Genomic DNA, 18,635 nt, shown 5'->3' with positions numbered 1-18,635 from the left:
AGATGCATGCAGGCCCATCTGCTCTGAAGGGTCCCTTACTGTCACTCATTACAAGGGTCTCCATGCAGTGCTGACAGGTGCTCCCGTTGTCACATTCACCTCTCGTGAGAAGAGGTCACTCCATCTTTACCCACAGTCTCCTTCCCTTTGAACTTAGACTCAGCCCTCAGCTCAAGGACCAGTTCAGTGACAGATGAGCTGTATATAAAAATGTGCCTCCTTTCTGGTGCTGGAAGAGGCTGACTTTCTTATCTCTTCAGATGAATGCTTTCCTACAAGACTCCTTACTCCTTAGTCCTTCATTCAGGAAGTCTTCTTATGAATCCCCCAAAATGACTAAATTCCAGAGTGATTAAAGCATAGGCCCAAACTGGGCCCATCATATTCTGTAGTTAGGACTTTGTGGATTCATTTGTTTGTATATTTGTTACTTATGTATGCGTGTGTGTGTGTGTGTGTGTGTGTGTGGTATGTAACAGAACTTGTATAATCCTTGCTTCTATCTCTCCTGCCGCATGACATCTCCTCATCTGTCACTTTGACCGATAACACTGTGTCTGTCTCTCACTATCTCCGTTACCCTCTCTGCTGCTCCAGCTGTCCACCTTCACCTCCTGATGCTCTCCTATTATTACCAACATTTTTACTTGACTATTCTTTGTCACTGCATATTTCAAAGCTTTTTTGGACACTTCTAGGGTTAGGGTTATAATAAAATGTAAAGAGTTACAGATATCTGGGTACATTAAAGTAGGGTTTACAATGCTTTGTTTGTAGATGGTACCCAAATTAGGGAAACAGGAAACTAAATTAATCTAAGATTTACCCAGGGAAGGGTGCTAGAAGTTACTCTGAGTAGGCTTGGCAGATTTCCAGAACAAATAATGGACACATTTCATGACACTTTTTGACTGATAAGCATACACATACCAAAAAGAGACACAGGTGTTGCAGCAGACGCAGTCAGTTCTCCACCAGACCCCCTAGGACCTCTGTTTCTGTGTGCCCTTTGCCTGGCTTTGGTGAGCTTTACCTCTCACAGCTTGCAACTCTGACTTTTCTTTGGAATATTTCCCCCAAGTTACTGGAACACTTTACTTGCATACGCAGAGGGACAGAAGTACCTGGGATTTATGCCTCCCCAGGCAACCCTTATCTAGTGATTAACAGGTTTGGGAGTATGAAAGCCCAGCTCCCTTGCCTCCAGTTGGGACAAATGTGAAGCATAATTTTAAAATCAGAGCTTCTCTGATCATATTGCAGCATCATTCCTCCAAGAAACTTTGCCAGTCATCACACCCTTGTTCGGCTTCTTCCACTTCCCACGCTCTTACTGGCCTCCCCTGGGAGCACTTCCTAAATAAATGACTTGGTCATGAATCTTCATCTCAGAGTCTACTTCTGGAGAACCCAACTGTACTAGGTTGAACAATGTCCTGAAAAAATTCATGTCCACCTGGGACCTGTCAATGTGACCTTATTTGCAGATATAATCAAATTAAGATGAGGTCATACTGAACTAGGGTGGGCCCTAAATCCAATATGACTGGTAGCCTTATAAGGAAAGGAAAATTTGGACACAGAAACACACACACAGGAGAGAAGGCCACATGAAGATGGAGGCAGAAATTGGAGTGAAGCATCTACAAACCAAGGAATGCCATGGATTGCTGGCTACCACCAGAAGCTAGGAGAGAGGCATGGAACAGATCGTCCCTCAGAGCCTCCAGAAGGAATTGATCCTGCTAGCACCTTGACTTTGGACTTCTAGCCTCTGGAACTGTGAGAGAATACATTTCTGTTATAAGCCACCCAATTTGTGGCATTTTGTTACAGCAGCCCTAAGAAGCTAATACACCAACCTAGGACACAAATATAAGATATAGGAAGTATATATGTTATAATCTGTATTATATCTTATATTTTACATGAGATCATGAGGCTTTTATCAATATTTATTTTTCAAAAATTCATTTAATGGAATCTCTCTCTTATATCAATAGCTAACATTATACTTAATGAGAGAAGCCTAGAAGAAACCCAATTAAAAATCAAGAGGAAGACAAGGATGTCCATTATCACCATTATTATTTAACATTGTCCTGAATAGTACATTTTCTGGCTAATGCAATAACATAAGAAAAAGAAATGTGGTATAAATATGAGCAAGATGAGATAAATTAATCACTACTAGCAGATATTGACTATTTGAACACCCCAGGAAATGAACTGAAAAATGTTAAGAGAGTTCATAAATAAAAGACAACAAAATCATACTTATTTGGATAAATTTTAAAAGACTTGCATAAATAGAGATGTATACCATGTTTCTGCTTTAAAAACTTAATATGGAAAATTGTAAATTCTCAAATTAATGTATAAATTTAATAAAATTCCCATAAAAATTTCAGTGAGGTTCTTCGGGGGAGATGTAATTTAAAAATTCTAAAATTCATCCAAAAGAACAAAGACACAAGAACCAAAAAATTTTTTGCCAAAAAAAAAAAAGTGAGAGAGAGAGAGAACTGCGGAGATAGTCTCTCACCAAATATTAAAATGTATTGTAAAATTACAGTAAATGACTGTTACCAGTAAATGACATGGTTCTGGTACAAAAATATATAGAAGAGTAGAACAGAATAGGAAGTCCAGAAGCAGACCCAAATATTTATATAATCGTTTAGAGTGTGATAATGGTGATAGTTCATATCATTCTGAATATATTACTCAATAAATGATACTGGAAATGAAAGGATAGCTCACCTCAAGTTAAATACACTCCAATTGCATTAATTTTTTCAAAATAACTTCAGTCTTCCAGCAATGGCAGACTAAGCAATTCAGATCAACCCTTCTGCTGAAAACAGAAAGTCTGAACAAAGTTTAAAATACATCTGCCTGAAGGCATCTGAGAGCTAGAAAATCAGTGAAGAATGGCATGGTCAAGATCTAAAAGCAGAAGGAAACTCAGGAGCATAAGCCTAGCATCTGCAGCTGCTTTAATGCTGCTGGTGTTAGCTAATTCCAAAGTAGGTGGCTGACAGGCTGTAGACAATAGTACTTCTGAGAGTCTTGAGGAGTCAAGGGAATAAAAAATGGAGTACAAGGATAACTGAAAGGGGAAGCCTCTAGCAAACTCCCGGTACATTGGTTTGGGATCATGAAGGGTTACAACTGGATGGTGAGTGTGGAAATAGATGGGTTTTCACATTGAACACAGCTTCCGATTGTCTCAAACCATGGAATTAGATTAGGTTGATCCTGGCTTGTTAGAATCCTAAACTATCTCCCAGAAGCAAATATAAGTCTGAGGGAAGACAGCATCCTTGTAGGCCTTAAATTACTCTGTAATTTTGCGTATACACTGTCTGAAACTCACCAAAAAGTAATCAAGCACACAATAAGACTAGACAATATTACTAAAGTCCATAAAAAACATGAGGTGATAGAAACAGATCTGGAGGACATACAGAATGTGGAGTTATCACAAATTTTAAAATAAGGGTGTTTGCTATCTTTAAGGAGATAAAATACAAGACTGAGAAATTTTTAGACAAGTAGAAACTATGAAAACACTTACCCAATGGAAATTCTTTTTTTTTTTTTTAAGGATTGGCACCTGGGCTAACAACTGTTGCCAATCTTTTTTTTTTTCTGCTTTATTTCCCAAACCACGCCCCCCCCCCGACCGTACATAGTTGTATATCTTAGTTGCATGTCCTTCTAGTTGTGGGATGTGGGACGCTGCCTCAATGTGGCCTGACGAGCAATGCCATGTCCGTGCCCAGGATCCGAACCCTGGGCTGCCTCAGTGGAGCACACAAACTTAACCACTTGGCCACGGAGCCGGCCCCAGAAATTCTAAAACTGAAAATTAAAATGCTTGAAATTAAGAACTCAATGGATCAGTCTAACCACAGCTTAAACAGAATTGAAGAGAGAATTAGTAAACTGGAAGCTAGCTCAGAATAAAGCATAAAAAGGAAAAAAAGATGGAAAAACATAGAGAAGAGAGTTAAATAGAGTAGATAGTAAAAAGTTCTAACATATGTATAATTGGAGTTTCAAAAGGAGACGTCCAAAAGCAGCAGAAGTAATATGTGAAGAGATAATGGCTGAGATTTTTCCAAAACTGATGAAAAACATGAAGCTACAGATTTGAGAAGCACTATAAATCTGAAGCACAATAAGTAAAATGAAAATTATCATAGTAAAACTTCTCAAAACTAAAGACTAAAAAAAATATTGAAAGTAGCCAGGGAAAAGACAGACTACCTTCAAAGTCACAACAAACTGACAGCTTAATTCTTAACTAAAACAATAGAATGATATCTTCAAATGCTGAAAGAAAATAATTGTCAGCCTAGAATTCTAAATGTAGCCAAGAAGAATTAAGAGCGATGTTACCAGCAGACCAACCCTGAAGGGATTCTCCACACAGAAGGAGAAAAGAGACCTTCTCATAATGAAGATTAGAGATACAAGAAGGAATAAAGAGCACAAAAAAGGTAAATTTGTGGCTAATTTCAATGACTATTGACTGTATAAAACATTAACACTACTTTCTGGGGGTATGATATGGGGAAAGAACTGAACAACAGTGACACATGTCTTGAGGGGGTAAATGTAATTAAAATGTTCTAGGATTCTTGTATTATCTTGAAAAAAAGTAAAAATACAAAGCAATATTAGGCTTTGATAAATGAAGGAAGTATAGTGTAATGACAAAAGTAAGCACAAACAGAAGAGTGAAATTATACAAATTTGTCAAGCTAATGGAAGAGGGAAATGAAATAAGAAAAAACACTAAGTCTAAAGAGTCAGGGAAGGAGAAGAAAGGAATACAGACCAGGAAGGGAAAGAGGAAGCAAATAATAAAATGGCAGATTTAAATCTAAACACATTGGTAATTTTAATATCAGTGAACTAAACGCTCCTAATAAAAGACAAAGTTTGTCAGGCAGGATTAAAAAATAACTATAAGGTCATTTTAACTATGAGCTTATAAAAGACTCATCAAAAGTATAAAGATCCAGAGATGTATGGAAAAAGAAAGTTGCAGTAGCTATATTATTACCCAAAGTAGACTTTTAAGGCAAAAGGTATTACTGGAGATAAAGAGGGATAATTACATTTCAATTCACTGGGAAGATTTTGCACTTCTAAGACTGTGTATCTTTAATAACGCAGACACGAATACACAAAGAAAAAATTGACAGAACTACAAGATAAAATTGTGCTTTCAAACTCTCTGTGGTGAAGCAATGTTTAAAAAATTTCTAATCTGTTGCATATTAATACTTCTATAAAACTACAATAATAACAGATTAATAGAAAACATCAATTTAAAAAACACACCATATACAAGTCCACTGATGACATGCATTGGTGTTTCAGCAGTGTCAAATTGCTATAAAAGTTGCTAAATGCTAATTTAAATATCCTATTTATGTGTAACAAACAGTTTGCAGACTAGCCCTGGCCAGCAAACACATATTGAGTAGCACTGAAACAGAGACAGCCATGATCACAGTGGGAGGTGTTAACACATTTCTCTAGGATCTCATAGGAGCGGGGGAAAAAAAACCTTGAACATAACGATTAATAAATTTAATCTAATCAAGATATATAGAACATTGCACCCAACAGCCGCAAAGAGGTATTCTTTTTAAGCACACATGGAACATAAAAATTGCCCATATTCTAAAGGATGGAGGTCATACCATATGTTCTTATGTTCATACAGATATGTTCATACAGATATGTTCATATGTTCATATGTTCATATGTTCTCTGACGGGAGTAGAATAGGATGGAAATCAATTTTTTTAAAAAAGCTTAACTAGAAATCCCATATCTGTTTGGAAATGTTAAAATATATGTCTAAATAACTCATAGGTTAAAGAAGAAACCTCATTGGAAATTAGGAAATATTTTGAGTGGGAAAAGAATGAATACATTCCAAAACTTCTGGGATGCAGCTCACATCATGCTGAAGAGCAATATATAACCTTAAACATACATATTAGAAAAGAAGGAAGGTTAAATGTCAATGCGCTCAGCATCCATTTCAAGAAATTGGCAAAATACAGAAATTAAACTCAAAGAAAGTATAAGGAAAGTTTCATATATTAAAAAGCAGAAAAAAGGGTTAATTGTAAAATAAAAATTTAAGAAACTATAATAGTACTAAAACAAAATATAAATGAATATTTTTTTAATAGTGGGAGTGCAAATGGCCTTTCGAAGTGTGGCATCAAAGTCAGAAATTATGAAGGGAAAAGATAGATCAATTTGACCATTTACTTTTTAAAAAAAAATCTGTCAAATTCACGACAAACAATACTAAAAGACAAATGACCACGCGGGCAAAATATTTGCAATTATATGACAAGGAGTCAATATCATTCCTATGTAATACATTAAAGGAAAACATTACAATAGAAAAAATAGCCATAGGACATGTACTGGCACTTGACAAAGGAAGACACATAAATAGTCCCTAAACATGTTAAAATACCCAATCTCATTAATAATCAAAGAAATAATTAGAGAAATGCCCAATCTCACTAATAAAGAATTTTCAAATATAAACTATTATTTTCATCTATTATACTTACAAAGATAACAAAAACAGTAATAATAATTAGTGGTGATGAAGAGCTAAATGTGGGAAATAGAAATAAATACAGTATTTTTCTGGAGGGAAATTTAACAATATTCATCAAAAGATTTAAATGCGCCCCACTTAGGAAATCTATTTCTTGGAATTTGGCCTTGAAAAATAATCATATATATTTGCAAAGATTCATATACACGTATGTTTATTATAGCGCTATTGATAATAGTAAAAAAAATTGTAAACATCCAAAATTAGAGAATTGGCTAAAATAACTTAGTACCCACATTAAATAGAGTAGAGTAATACAATCCAACCATTGTAAAGATAACATAGGAAACTAACAAGATGAAAATTTATGCATGGCACATTGGTAAGAGAATAAAGGAGATTGCAAAATGTAATCTCGATTTTGTTTTATGTAATTAGGATAAACAACAATTTGTTTTTATTGTTTTTAGAGGTAATTTCTATTTTGTTCACTTTTACATATCTGTATTTTCTGAAATATCTAAGCAAACATATTAATTTTAATCAGAAAAATGGTAGTTTAAAAAAAATCTCTTTTGCTTTTAAAGGGTCACCGTCTCTTTCAAATTTTAAATGAAATGCATAATAAGCCACACAATTCGTTTCTCACTGACCTCATTCTGCAGAGTTCATATGTTCACATATCGAACTTGTTTCACACCAACACTTGGCACAGGCGTTGAAAGAGAGCATTGAACTGGTTTTTACCACGTGGAGCAGCAGCTTCTTTATTCCCATTTTTTTTTTTACTTATTAAGATGTATGATTTCCTATAGGAAATTGAACATCATTTCCAAGGCACCAAATTCCTCATAAAGATAATCTGTTCACTCATGCAATAAATATTTATTAAGCACACCACTGTGCCAGGCACCGTGCCCAAGGCTGAGAATGTAGGGTGGACCAGACCAGTCACCCCTGCCCCTGCGGTGTCACAGCCAGAGTCACTCCCATCGTCTATGTCAATGTCTTGGCAGTCCACCACTCAGACCACAGTGTGACCTCTTCTCAAAGAGGCACTCCTCCAAAATTCTGGAGCCTTTTAGGGCACATTTAGCGCACCAGAAATAAATTTATTAGCATGAGCTTGTAAGTGACCCTTCAAAAATGAGAATGTAACTCTTTTCCTGAAAAGTAAAATATTAGTTTTTCTCAAGTATTTCTGGAACTAAATTTTAAGGCTTGTTTTAAAACAGCTAACCTTTTTAAAATAAAAAATAAAAATAAAGCTGCCAACAATCTCTTACCCATAAGGATGTAAGGAGGAGGAAAGCAAGCCAGAAGACAACACTGTTATAAAAGTGCATTTATGAAAGGAAACCATGAGCACTGTGCTCCCTGGCTGATAGACAAAGCAAATATGAATTCATTTCCAAACAATGACTCAGCGTAATGACAGGTGGAACACAGGCCTAGGAATGAGTGAGGAGAGTCGCACACAAGTCACAACCCAGCATGATAGTAATGAGTATTTGTAAATCCAGTTTTTTCTCAATTTGTTTCCTGCTTAGAGAGCTCAAACACCCACTGTCCCAAACCAGCTGTCTGTAGCAGCCCAGGTTCAGGCGTGGCTGGGTGGGCAGGTCTTGAAGAAAGCACGTAGACACCCAGAAACTGAGGCTGCCACACGTGTGGAGGTGGCGGCCTGGCCTGGGACTAACAGGTTTTGGACCAGATCAAATGAGGTTTGTTTTTCTTATCTATTGCTATGTAACAAACCCACAAAACTTAGCGGCTGAAAACAAACACAGTATTTATTATTTTTTCATGAATCTAAGGGTTGAACAGGCTCAGCAGGGTTACTTTTCGGCTTCACCTGCTGCAGTGAAGTCCCATGGCTGCCATTTCACTGGGAGCTTGGCTTGGACTGGTATCCACAGTGGCATCTCACCCGTCAGGGTCTCTCCACGTGGCCTCTCGATATTTGATGGTCTAGCCTAAGCAATTCTACAGTCCGGCAGATGACTTCTGAATGTAAGCCTCAGTGTGTAAGCAGTAATGGAGTCTCTGTTTGCCTCGTTTTTCTTAATGTCTCATTGGCCCAAGCAGGTCACATGGCCTATCCCAGGTCAATGTAGAAGGGGCTGCACAGGCTGTGACAATCTGAGGTGTGGTTTTTGGGGGACACCAATCCGTCAGTTTACCACAGGGACCAAGACCAGGACATAGGGTGAGATGAGGGTGTGAAAGATGCAGTAGGAGAATGTGGCAGGGCAGAGACCACAATAGGAGCATGACCACCACCTAAAAACAGTGGCAAAATTGGAGGTGGGAGTGGGCACAAGGAGATCAACAAAGGGACTCTGGCTAGTTGAACAGATACCGTCTATAGCGTGGCCAGGAGAGCAGAATAAAAACCAAAGAAACCGGGTAGATGGCAAGGCAGAAACTAAGCAATGGATAGGAGAAATTGCTGATTTCCCATACAGAGGAGAATTGGGAAGAAAAATGCTTACAAATCCACCTGCCATTACTTTTTAAATGAGGGAGCTTGGATTTTCCGAATAGCTCCCGTGATGCTCTTTCTTGTTGTACAAGGAAGGTGGCCTGTAGTGGTCACGGGGTTCCTGGGAGCCCCAGCTGGACCCTGCTCCCATCTCTCCCATCTTCCCTAGTTCTCTGGCTCCTCCTTTCTCTGGGCTCCTTTCCTCAGGTGCTCCAACCTTGAAGATGTATTTTTAATCTAGTTTAGGCCAATTCTACTTTCATATAGAAGATGTTTTAAGTATTCACAAAAAGTTGAATATGAGTAATTTGATGTCTAGACTTACACAGTGAGAACGAAAATGTCTTACAGGAGTTTGTAAGGTCCCACATGTTTCTCTGACCTCATTTTCTGCTACCCACCACACCCCAGTCACTCAGGCCATACTGGCCAATTGTGCTATAACAGGGCCTTGTACCTGCAATACAGCTTCTGTGCAGAGACCTCTTTCCCTGCATATCCACATGGGTCCCATATTTTTTTTCAGATCTTTGCTAATATGTCATCTCACTGATTATTTCTCTGATCACTCTCCTGACCACATTTGAAATTGCAGACTATACTTTTCTTCCATAGCACTGTGTCCCTCTCCTGTGCTTTATTTTTCTCTAGAGCTCTGTCACCACGTAATATACTATATATTTTATTTGTATTGTTGTGGTTCTTTGTTTGTTTAATATATTTTGCGTTTTTCCAAGATCCCAGGATGATTCTAACAGGCCTCTAGGTTGGCAAGGAGTAGGTTTAGGGCACAGGCTTCAGAGTTATCCAGATCTGGATTCCAGTCCTGCCTCGCAGCTGAGAGGTCCCATGACCTTGGGCACTTTCTTAACTTCTCTAAACCTCATTTGCAAAATGCAAGCCAGAAAAGTCCTTCTTATCTCCTAGGTTCCTGTGAAGATTAAACGAAATGTGCAAGCACTGGGCTCAGCTCCTGGCGCCTGGCACACGGCGCGTCCTAGTTAACCAACAAGGGTTTTACGAGTTGAGATTTGGCCTTCCTACTCCGCGGTGGGTGCCTGCCCTGCTTAAAGAACAGCACCAGGGCTCAGCAGGCCTGGCTGCACTGACTGCCTCACTTTCTTTTTTTTCCCCCAGAGGAAGATTCGCCTTAAGCTAACATGTGTTGCCAATCTTCCTCCTTTTCTTTTTCTTTTTTTTCCCTCCCAAGCCCAATACATAGTTGTGTATAGTTGTAAGTTCTTCTGTGTGAGCCACCACCACAGCATGGCTACTGACAGACTATGGTGTGCATCTGTGCCTGGGTTCCGAGCCCAACCCAGGCTGCCAAAGCAGAGCATGCCAAACTTTAACCACTAGGCCGTCAGGGCTGGCTCTGCCTCACTTTCTTTCAGTGGAGATTGTTGAAACTATTTAGCAAAGCACCTGCTTATCCATTTAGAGCCCCATCTCTTTGGTGCCAATAAACTCTTAATTGTTCCATAGACCACACCCATTTCTCAGAGTAAAATGAAGACTATTGAGCTTGCAGTTGCCAGAAGACCCTGGCTGGGCAGTAGCAGCAGGAGAAAACGAAGGCTGTGCAGCTCCTTTTGAGAAACTGAATATATGCATTGATTATATCTTAGTTCTTATTTGAAAGAAGTAGATCAAAAATGTTTCCTTTTTTAACTTTCTTTCTAAGGGAGAGATTATCCCTGGAAATTACCCAAGGTTCTGGCACTAGGCACCTCATTTCCTCGTTGAACCTTCAAGTTTGTACCAGGAACATTTCTAGGACTTCTTCATGCCCCCTGCTACACTGTTCATTTCAGAGCCTCTTTGCAGGCAGCCTGATATTAAAGTGAACTCTCAGTAGTAACAATGTCACTCTAAGGTTTTCTTCCTGGACAGATCTGATAACAATGAAGGAGAAAGATATTTTTAAAACAGCTCATTCATTATTTAAAGCAGAAAAGTATATATGGAGCTCTAGTGATGTAGGCAATTGGAAGCTATGGACCTGGCCTTCAAGTTTAGATTCCGTTAGGGAAATCAGATTTGCATGCAACTAACTGCAATAAAGTTTGGTGAGTGCTGCTATAACAGAATAAACAAAGCAGACAGAAAGAGCAATTACTTCCAGCTGGGAATGGAGGCCGCGTTCCGAGCAGCTTTACGGAAGAGAGGTTTTACCAGACCCAGACGAGAGGGAGGGTTGCTCCAGAGAGAGCTCAGCACAAGCAAAGCTGTGGGGATGGGGCAACAGGTTGCACATTTGTAGGATGTGAGAACAGCAGCCTGGTGTGGCTCCCCCAGGGCCATGGGGAACACTGGCCACAGAAGATGCTAGAAAGGCTGAGGGGGGGGCGGCGGCGGGTTGGTATGAAAAGCCTGAAGAGTCACACTTAGAAATTTGAATGTTATCCTACAAGCAATTGGGAGCCGTTGAAACTTTTTGAGCAAAAGCAGGTCACAAGTGAATCTGCGTTTAAGAAAGGTCCAATTGGAGACAGGGCCCCAATCCTTGACCTGACAGTAAGGTGACGTCATTCTGTGGGGTTACACGTTTAGGGGTGACACAGATGATCATGTGGGTGGCAGCTGTAGAAATACCATGTCCCAGTCAAGGAGGAGAGCCACAAGAGCAGCCATCCAGGCAGCAAGGATCCCAGAGCATGGCCAATCAGCATTTGGAGTCACACTCACACGGTGTGTAGGTTAAATGCCTTGACAGCAGTTTATCCACTTGCTACAGACTGAATACTTGTGTCCCCACCAAATCCTAACCCCCAAGGTGATAAGATTAGTAGGTGGAGCCTTTGGGAGGTGATTAGATCATGAGGACAGAGCCCTCACGACTGGGGATAGCACCCTCATTGAGGAAGCACCTTCCACCATGTGAGGACACAGCAAGAAGATGGCCATCCACAATCCAGAAGGCAGGCCCTCACCGGACACTGAATCTGCCCTGGCACCTTGCTCTAGGACTTTCCAGCCTCCAGAACCGAGTAAATGTTCGTTGTTCATAAGCCATCTGGTCTATGGCGTTTTGTTATAGCAGCCCTAACGGACTAAGACCCACCTAATGACATTTTCTTCAGACTGACTGAAAAACGAGTTACCATTCTCGGCACACACCCGCTGGTACCTGTGGACATGACCAGGGAAGGTCCGGCATTGAGGGGAAGGTGTCAGGGGTGGGAGGAACATGAGAAAGAATCAACCTGAGGGCAAATGTTCTCCGACACGGCCTGACAGTGTTGCTCTTCTTCAAATGATTTCTGAGAGCCAGCCGCTCCCCGCTGCCCCTCGCTTCTTGCCTACTGTCTTAGGAAGCAGACCTGGGACCAAGGATTGGAATGCAAGTAGTTTGTTTGGGAAGTAATCCCAGGAAGCACCAGTATGGACTTGGGGAAGTGAGACAGGGAAGAGAAGGAAGTCTGCAGACTGTGTGTTAAAGAGCAGCTTCCTGCTGTGGGCACCGGGGTCACCTATCACAGTGGGCTCTGTGGGTAACTGTGTAGAGCAAGGGTGAGGAATTGGATGGAGCTCCTGTCTGTCACTGGCTGCAGGCTGCTCCCAGGGCCTCAACTCCCCAGCAGGCCCACCCGCTGACCAAGCATGGTCCAGTGGCCAGTCTCAGATGCTTACAGTGGGGAAGCCATCAGCACACATAGATTTTTAAAACATCTATACGGTGGCAGGCATAATGCTGGGCACTGGGATAAAAGGTAAACAAGGCAGACCCTTACCTGCCCCCGTGGATTCTTCCCTGATACCCCCAGGCAGTCAGGACTCGCCTCCCTCCTTCTGGTTCCTGTAGAGGGAATGGTTTTTGTTTTGCTGGCTACCCTTAATCCACTTCTTTTTCAGCTTTCCTCATTTTCCTTTTGGATACAGTCTAGCGGGATTGTTATCAGCTCTCTGTCATCTTCTAGCTAAGGGAACAGCGTATGACTCAGGCTAGATCAATCAGACACTTGCTCTCCCTTGTAGAAATCAAATGTTGAGCTGAATGGCAGATTGAAAATGTTTGCTTTGTCCAGCAGCTTTGTCCAGCCTTTTGACCCACTCCTCCCAGAGCTGCTGGGTGTTGCCTGTTTTCACCCTTGTTGCCTGTGATCTTGGGTCTCCTCTACATTTTTTCCATAATTCCCTCTTTTGCTTAATCACGCTTAAGCCAGTTTCTGTTGCTTGCAACCAAAGAATCCTGATGTCTTTAATCCCCTACTGCAACTTTAATCATTTAAAAAGTATTTATTGAGCACCTACTATGTGTCAGGTACCCCACTAGACATGGGGGTTGCCATAGTAAAAAAAAGAAGAATGTCTGTCTTCATGAGGCTCTCAGTAAAATAAGAAAGAAAATATTAAATAAATAGTCCCCTAATGGACCATAGTGACAGATATGACAAAGGCAAAGTTCAGGATATTAAGCAAGTGGGTCTCCAGGATTTTAATTTAAATTGGGCCCAAGGAGAGAGGATAGAGGATGTCACATGTAAACAGAGACTTGAAGATTGAGTGAAGAACATTCCAGGCAGAAGGGGCAGCATCTGTAGAGAAAGACCTGAGGCAGGAAATAGGGTTGCTCACCTTGGCCTGAACTTGGCCTTTGCTCATTTATCTCATGGGACTTGATCATACCTATTCCAGCCTCTTCCTTCTCTGCCACCACCAAGGGCAGTGGTCCCGACCTCAGGAACTCAGCTCTCTTTCTTCTTGTGCTCCCTGCCCTTTATGCTAAGGCTCAAGGCAACAAGTCAAGTCGGTGGCCTCCAGTGAGTCTTAGCAATGTGTGATGATATGGTGGATGCTGAAATGCACCACTCAGATGCTCCTTCACGCTGCGAGTGCCGCCAGCAGACAATCTTCAGCTGTTAGTCTTACTTCAGAAGCAGACAGTTCTAGAGAGCCATCCCATCTTCAGAACTCTAAGACGTCCTTTAAGACTCGATCTCTCCCTCTGCCCCAACCTACATCCTCTCCTTCCCTTCTACAGGCTCTGGTCCCAAGAGTATTCCTCATAAACCTCCTCCATGCTAATCTTTATCTCCTAGGGAACCACTTTGCAACAGATGGAAGGAACCTGAATCCAGATGAGAAGACTTGTTTGAGCCTGACACATCCTGGCTGTGTTATCTTGGACCAGACTTGGTCTTTATTGCTGTGGTTGTTACCAGGCACCATGCCTGGCACACAGAAGGCTCTCAACAAGTGCTTGTTGATTCAGATAATGGGTGGAACTTTCTCTGGAAATCTTTGTAAAACCCACACAATTGTCGTTTGTTATTATTTAGAGTTGGAAAGGGAAAAAAACAAAGATAATTCCAGTGGAAAAAGGAAAGATGGGACTAGATTAAAAGCTGGAGATCCTGGAGCAGAGAAAGCAGGGAAGAGGAGGCCATAGTTGTCCAGAGGAGACGTAATAAAGATGAGAAGGAAACCAAGCACTCAGAAAAAAGAGAACTTGGGAAGAACAGAGGTGCAGAAACCAAAGGTGAAGAAGTGCACTGTAAACGGGCCATCACTAGTGTGCAGCGCTTCAGAAATGTCAAGAGAGCTAAGCATGGCGTAAAGCATCAGCTGTAAGCGCAACGCTCGCGTTCACTCTTGCACAAATGTTTAATTGGCCCTTAGGAGTCTACTTGGAAAGGGGGACCAGGAACACATCTGTCTCCTTCACCACTGTGGACCCTGTGCTTAAGAAGCTGCTGGTGTCCAGTGGGCTTCTGACAACTATTTATTATCGTTGAACAATTCTTAGGTGTTTGAAAACAAAATGGGTAGTTTATCGTCACTACTGAAATAATATGTTGGAAAATCTGTGTGCCGCCAACTTCTGCCACACACACGGGAACACACACACCTACCTGCCCCCACTCTATCTAGTCCAGTTGCTGAGTATAAACAAAGCTGGTATATCAGAGTTGTTTTCCTATGCACCAGCCTTGGAAAGGAACACCTAAGCCCCTCCCTACACTTATTTGAGGCTTCTACACTCCTTCTGAACATTAATAATTCTTTAAAGGGTATGTAAATGAACCACTAATAAGACCGCATGCTTCTAAATTTAGTCAGGAAAGATATGTACGCGTTATAGAATATAGATGAAAGCTCTAAAGACACGTTTTGAAGGGTGTATTAACCGGATATTGGAGGCAGTGGGATTGTTTCAAAATAAAACAACCCCCCTTTGAAGTGAGAGTACATCAAAGCCAGTTCTTCTTACCTTTAAGAATTTGGACTTTTCTTCTGAGTAAAGACTATGAATCCACATGCCCAACTGGATGGGTGATCACAGCATAGTCTCCTCTCCCCATTCTGAACTAATTGTGATAGTCTGTCATTTTACTAAGGATGACTGTGACATTTGGTGCATCACCACACAATGATTGTTGATCTCAGGGCTGGAATGTGAGCTTTTTGAGGGTAGAGACTTTTTGTCTAATCTCTGATTTCTGAGCATATTGCACATTACCTGTTTCACAGGAGACTTTAAAAGCATGCTGAAGGGAGGACGAAGAGGAAAGGGAGGGACGGATGGAGAATGGAAGGGAGTCCGCTAAGACGGGTGGAACTCATTCAGAGTTGTTGAAATGCTGAACTCCTGCGGCCTTCAGTTAGCTTCCTGACGCCTAGAGTACTGGGGATAGTGAGAAAGACACAAAATGTGGACTCAGGAAACTCGGGTTTGTGTCCCAGCTCTACCACTTAGTGTGTGTATGTCCTTAGAGGAGGCGCTTAATCTCCAACCCTCAGTATCCTCTTCTGTAAACTGGGGATTATTTTACCTTGAAGAGCTCTTGAGGGATTAAGTGAAATAGTACATGGGAGAGCATTCGGCAGACTATTAAGTGCCATGTATGTTACTCATAATTAGTATGACCCTGGATTCAGTGCCATCTTCAGCTGAACCCTCTGATCTGTGTTTTATTTGGCAAAACATTGTATTTGGAGAGAATATTTTGAAGGAGGGGAAAAGATCTGATCTTTTACTCATTTTTTCTTCTCATTTTAAAGATTTTGCTATCATATTTGCGTTGGATAACTATCATTTTTAAAACTATCTGGAGGCAACAGTGATTCCAAACGTCAGCCAGTGGAATCAGAATCACTTGAGAGCTTTATAAAATGCAGATTCCCAGGTCTCAACCCTGAGGGACTCTTCAATTGTTCTGGAGCGGGGATAGGGACTCTGTCGTCTGAAGAGCTGCCCAGGTGAGTCTGATGAGCAGCCAGGCCAGGAAGCTTAGCCAGCCTTCTTTTTTCCATTTTAAACTATCAGAAGATCTTCAAGGTCAGGCCTGAGAGTTTATAAATATGCCCCTTTTGCTGGCTGAATGCCTGGAAAATGCTCTGAGGGTTCACGGCATTAGACTTTGTTATTTGAAACTAGTAACATTATAGTAGAAATGCTAACATGAGCGTGACGTTCCCATAACAAATTCACAAATAGACATTGGGACCTAAAATCAAAGCTCTGGGGCTAGAGCGGGAGATATGGAGCTTAGGGGTCTTTCAGAAAGAGCGTTTCAGCTGCTTATGTCAGATTTCCTCAGCTTGAAGAGCAAGTGGAATAAGACATACCTCCATCTATTTCACAGGGATTTTTTTTCTTTTTGAGGAAGATCAGCCCTGAGCTAACATCTGCCGCCAATCCTCCTCTCCTTGCTGAGGAAGACTGGTCCTGAGCCGACATCCATGCCTATCTTCCTCTACTGTATATGTGGGACACCTACCACAGCATGGCTTGACAAGCAGTGCATAGGTCCACACCCAGGATCCAAACCAGCAAACCTTGGGCCGCCAAAGCCGAACAGGCAAACTTAACTTCTGTGCCACCAGCCAGCTCCTCACGGGGATGTTTTTATATGAAAATTAATGTGAAAAATTAATGCTGTTTTGGATTTCTTGGAAGAACTCATACGCATCCATCATCTTTTGGCTCAAGCAAGTATTTCTCTCTGGGGTTACCATCCATCACAAATCCTGTAAACAAAAAAAAGTCCTTTGAAATTTCATACATGGCTGGTGGGAATATAAATTGGTACAACCACTTTGGAGAACTGTTTAGGAGTTCTTGCAAAGCTGAATATTTGCATATCCTATTTCACCCCTTCACACACACCCAACAGAAATGCATACATAAGTTTACCAAAGACATGTACTGGAATGTTCATAGTCACACTGATCATAATAACTTAAAACCGTAAACTGCTCAAATAATCATCCACAGCAGAATGGATAAATAAATCATAATATCTTCACACAATAGAATACTATACAGCAAAGAAAGTGAATTATCTACAATTATATGCAAAAGTAGATGAATTTCACACTCCTGAGTTTGGATTAAAGAAGCTAAACTTCAATTAAAAGTTGAAATCAACCCCAAGGATGTATATGCGAAGTGTAGCTGTTGATGCTCACCAAGGGCAAGCTGGCATTTATTTATAGAAGGACCCCTTTTCTTTTTAAAAAGGTGCGAGAAGATCCCACACACTGTAACCCCTGAACACTCTTTTCCTGACTCACCATTTTGGTTGTCTTTAGAGAAGTTTGACAAAAAAATGCCTGAAAAAAGATTTACCCGTAAGGTGTATTTTACAAAAGTTTTATGAGTTGAGATAATTTAACTAGGCCTTCGAAAATGAAGGAACATGTTAGCTTCATGTTCATAGCAACTTTCTGTTCACCTCAAAACCTGCCTTGAACAGAGCTCGGAAAGAAATGCTGCTGAACTGGCCAGCTGAGCGAGGTGTTCAGAAACGACTTCAGAAAAAATTGTGCATTTCAAAGCATTTGAAAAAAGTATAGCCTTATTGCTGTGTACATGGTTTTAAAAATTCCTTCTTAAAACGGCTTTCTTTCTTATAAAAATTATGTGATGTATGTTCATTTTTAAGTCAATCGATACAGAACAGTACAAAGCAGAAATCAACACATTAAATAAAACGCATTAAATAAAATAAGGGTCAATGCCGCCTCCCAAGTAACTGTTACTGGTGTGAAGTGAGTATCATCCAGCCAGTCTCTAGATAGAGATTATTTTGTCAACGTGGTGCAAACTTAAACCAAAAACAAATTACAAAGGAAAATTGTTTGGAAAATTTCCATTCATATCTGTGGTGAAGGAGAGAGAGGAACACGTGCTTTGGGAGACGGTAAAACAGCCTCTTTCTGGTCATTCTTTGGATGAGATGAGCTCTGATAACGAAATAGTTGGAATTCTAAGGCAAATAGTGCCTTTCTGATCAAGCGTGGGCCTGAGGGGGGAGGCCCGATGGAAAGGACAGGAACAGCCTCTAGTCCCCTGTGGGGACTTTCTGAGTGAAAGATGGAACCAAGATGCAGACCATCACAGAGCAAAAGAAGGGACAAGCAGGTACGACCCAGAGTTACTGCCAAAGCAACAAACTGCGGGGCTGAGGAGACGAGCACACGGGAACAGCAAGGGGACTGGGATAGCGAAGACGTGGAAGCTTTGAAAAATGTTCCTGGAGCTGGTCAAAGGAAAGAAATAGAACAAAATAGTGTCTCATTGGTCTAAACACT

At 40.9% G+C, this 18,635-nt stretch overlaps 1 long non-coding RNA gene across 1 annotated transcript in view; it reads left to right on the top strand.

Moving 5' to 3' along the window:
- Positions 1-18,041, top strand: part of LOC103564969 (uncharacterized) — a 103,316-nt gene extending 85,275 nt beyond the window's left edge. The window contains exon 3 of the long non-coding RNA XR_011543479.1: positions 16,685-18,041. This is a non-coding gene — a long non-coding RNA (uncharacterized lncRNA). The remainder of the gene's footprint in view (positions 1-16,684) is intronic.
- The last annotated feature ends 594 nt before the right edge of the window (positions 18,042-18,635 follow it).

This window comes from Equus przewalskii, chromosome 8 (assembly GCF_037783145.1).
Source record: "Equus przewalskii isolate Varuska chromosome 8, EquPr2, whole genome shotgun sequence".
NCBI classification, from domain to species: domain Eukaryota; kingdom Metazoa; phylum Chordata; class Mammalia; order Perissodactyla; family Equidae; genus Equus; species Equus przewalskii.
This window is presented reverse-complemented; position numbering and strand designations above follow the sequence as displayed.